This window comes from Limulus polyphemus, unplaced genomic scaffold (genome assembly GCF_000517525.1).
Source record: "Limulus polyphemus unplaced genomic scaffold, Limulus_polyphemus-2.1.2 Scaffold1023, whole genome shotgun sequence".
NCBI classification, from domain to species: Eukaryota; Metazoa; Arthropoda; class Merostomata; order Xiphosura; family Limulidae; genus Limulus; species Limulus polyphemus.
The window spans coordinates 372,064-376,126 of record NW_013666633.1 but is presented as its reverse complement, the minus strand read 5'-3'; the positions used below and the strand labels follow the sequence as shown (position 1 = coordinate 376,126).

Sequence of the window (4,063 nt, the reverse complement as noted above, 5' to 3'; positions counted from 1 at the left end):
TTGTTTGTAATAAAGCACAAAGCTACACAATGGGCTATCTGTGCTCTGCCCACCACGGGTATCTAAACCCGGATTCTAGCGTTGTAAGTCCGGAGACATACCGCTGTACCACTGGGGGGGCTACATTATAGCGAATGTTGTTTTTTTATTTATTTGGAAACACCTGGTGTAAATAACTGACCAAACAAACTTAATAAAATCAACCACTTGTGTAAGATGCATAAAACGGGTCAGCCGGTGGGGGACAGTCTTCGGATTTACAACGCTAAAATCAGGAGTTCGATTTTCATCGGTGGATACAACAGATACCCCGCTGTGCCTTTGTATAACAAAACACACGCACACATAAAGTGTACCCAAGCGGTAATTAATGAGATTAAATAGCGTATATACTTATTGTTTTTTTTTATCCATATGTTGTTAGCGGTATTGTAACCAACAAAGTCACGAATCCACAATCAGATTGACGCATGAATAATTTAGAAACATGTCTTTAAGAGACTAGTTCTTTTCGGTAATTCTACGGTTAACCCCCCTCCCCCCCAGTGGCACAGCGGTATGTCTGCAGGCTTACAACGGTAGAAACCGGGTTTTGATACCCGTGCTTGCGAGTCGAGCGCCCTAACCATCTGGCCATGCCGGGCTCCAATTTTATTGAATAATTTACAAATCAGAATTAGGGTGATGGTTGATAACACGATATTATTTATTTATATTAACACCGATTATTTATTAATGAAAACAGCCGAGCAACAACAACAACAACAAGAAAAGGGTTGTAGGTGCAGATAGTGCTCTGAGTCTGGAACCTCGGACCCTATGATTCGCAGTGAGACATGCTAATAATTAGACCACGCCCTACAGTGATGATAAAAAAGAGAGAGATATTTATAGCGCTGTTAATTTACCATCATTTAGGAGCAGTCTTGTATTCACACAGAAACTTGAATAAGCTTAACCTTAGACATGTCGTAGGAGCAACCATTTTTGTTAAAAAAAACAACAGACAGCTCCAACCAAGTAGTGCCAGCCTTAAATGAAAGGCAGTCAAGCCACTACTTGGAGTCTCAGTTTATACTTTTATAACGTAGTTGTTTTCTTCTTTAAAATAATATTAGGCATATAATTTCATTTTGAACTTTGAAAAACGTCTTTGCACTCCTCCCCCCTTTTCCGTTACCACCCAGTTTATAAGCGAACTATATGATCAGATTGTCCTGCTACTTGGAGTCTCGTGCTTTCTAGAACCTACGCTGACACTGAGTTGTTTTATATGTACAAACCATCTTTGTTCAGCCTAGACACACCTATAGAACGTAGTTAGTTAGCTCTGGATGCGGTATGTGAGTGAAATCATATGTCATATTGAAGAGGTGATTGTCAAACTGTGTGAAACCAGCATTTACACACAAGATAGAGATAACCCGTTTGAGACAAAAAAAACAACAACTCATTATTTAAAAACGTCGAGTTCTTAATTTCCAGTCGCATCCGCTACATTTATCAACTTATAATATGCCTTCCTAGCTCGTGAGCCTTATTGCATGCGCTAGGCTCTTGTGCACGTGAACTTTTAATGGTTAAATTTAAGGTCCTACTTGAAGTACCGTTACTCTAAAGAATGTAGCGCGAGCTAAGTAGCTTGTTAGTTATATCAGCAGACGTTCACGTGCTGACTGGAATACAGGTACAACGAACAACATATTTTGGACTGGTATTGTTCGTTCTTATTTAGTGTATTTATACAAATAAAACATAGTATTGGATGTTATTGAACAACACAGTATTTTATAATCATTCACTTATTTATAATTTACGTGCGATACTTCGGGGTTTCGTAAAGTCTCCAGTTCTGTATTAGGTATTACTGCACTGAGTTCACTTACTCAGCCTTACGATAGCGTAATGCCAGAATGATAACACTTTGAATATTTAGGGTCTTGCTCAATCGTACTGCATGTTCGCTCTTTCAGCAGTGGGGATGTTATATTATAATGTGATGGTCAGTTCTACTTTACGTTCGTTAAAGAGTAGCCCAAGCGTTGGCAGTGGTAGTGTTGACCAGTTGCCTTCCCTCTAGTCTCTTACTGCTAAATTAGCTTTGAGCGAAATTAATCAAACTAACAGCCAAACAAAGATAAAAAAACAAGACAGAAAGCAGCGGTTGTGGTGTTGTCTGTACCACACCAGGACACAAAAACTTAGATGTTTTTGTTACATAGTTCTATGACAAGCAAAACAGAGAAATACAGGTAAACCTCTTTACTTCTTGTTTATATTATTTTTCGGTCATTTATTTACAGACTCAAACTTATACTGCTAGCACAAGCATAACAAACAACTGTTTGATGATTCTCACTGTCGATTTTAAAATAACGTTTGAAATTAACGTCTCTACGTCGTTTTTACTTTTCACAGGAGTACAACAAAAGTATGTAATGTTTCATCTTTTAAAATGACAAATAAGTGTCTCTCTGATACCCCCTCTCCCCTTTCGTTTAAGGGTGGACTGTGTATACGATGTGATTCTTTTATAACCTACACAGTCTGAAATTAATTTCTCGTGACTCTTAACTTAACAAGTGTGGGTGGGGGCAGTACTGGTTAGAAACTCGAAACTTTCTTGGAAGGAGACATGTCCTCTTTGACAACTTTCACCTACCCATGGGGGTGGACAATACTGGCTAAAAAACAAAAAAAATCCACTAATAAGGAAGAATTATTCACTCTAAGTGAAGTTACTTGTATAATTAGAGACTGCCTGTAATACTTTCGAATCAAATTATTAATTACTAATGTTTCTATCTTCCAATGGCATTAGTTTTAAAAATAATCAGATACCGTACAGAACTGTACAGGAGAGCTCAATTGTTAACTTAAGTCACACCCTATCCTATAAAGTTCCACTGCACGCGCTCGTACTTCCCAGATTGAACTACGTGATCTTCTAGTGTATAATACCGGATTCGTTTTCGTAACTAGGGGATGAACTGTTAATTAACTGTTTTCTATAAGCGTCCAAACCTCGTTGTGAAACTCTACACTCATAAGTCTTCGCTTCTTAAGATAAAGTTTTTTAAAATGACACCATGACAGGAAAAAAGAAGAAGAAGAAAAAACAGTTGTAAATTTTGTGAGTGCCTCTGACTCAACACCAGCACGTGCTAGATACAAGGAAACGCGAGACATCTGTTTGGCAGAATACCAAATAACAACAAACAACGCGAGAATGGTTATTTCGTATTTTCGGAATGTAATATGACGGATAGGCTGTATTTATTATTTGTATGTTATACTCCGCTGGAATTGGAAACTACTTCTATCCACAACGAAGGATTACAAATTCATTATATACAAATCCCTGATGTAATTTATAGTGTTTTTATGTTGGTTTCACCAGGAAATCGGTAGAAGTACACGAAACAAACATTAGTTTTCAAGATATCTGTGGATTGGCATAGCAGATAGCCCTAGCTGTTCAGCTTTGTGCCTAATAACAAAACAAACAAACAGTTTTAGGTGTTTTTTAAGTTATTTTTTATATTATTTTAATTAAAAGTATTAATTAAAATGATTAATATATGTGTGTGTGTGTGTGTGTGTGTGTTCATTTTTATTATATATCATTTATTATTACGTTGCTTAGTATACGGATTTAAGATCAGCTTAAATCTCCTAAACTCGAAACTTTGTGATATTATTGGGATTACGACCGAAAATACCACCAATAGAGAGAGTATCCAACTAATGAATCAATGCATTTTAATCATTTTAATGTTTTTACTTTATGACTCTTTTGAACGGTATAGTAAATTAGCTCTGAGTTAATTTTTAATTCTAATAAACGTAAGTAGGCTGCTTTGATCAGAAGTTAATGGTTTAGGACTAAGTTGCGCGATTTCTTCGTTCTTTGAAGTTAAGCACAAAGCTACACAATGGGCTATCTGTGCTCTGACCACCACGGGTATCGAAACCCGGATTCGAGCGTTGTAAGTCCGCAGACATACCGTTGTGCCACTGGGGGGGGCAAGTTGCGCGAAATAAAATTCGATGTTTTTCTACT

The 4,063-nt window shown here is 37.2% G+C and overlaps 1 long non-coding RNA gene across 1 annotated transcript in view; it reads left to right on the top strand.

The window, feature by feature from the left end:
* The first annotated feature begins 1,139 nt into the window (after positions 1-1,139).
* The window catches only part of LOC111086336, a 21,291-nt gene continuing 18,367 nt past the window's right edge, over positions 1,140-4,063 (top strand). Inside the window, exon 1 of the long non-coding RNA XR_002611054.1 lies at positions 1,140-1,149. This is a non-coding gene — a long non-coding RNA (uncharacterized LOC111086336). The remainder of the gene's footprint in view (positions 1,150-4,063) is intronic.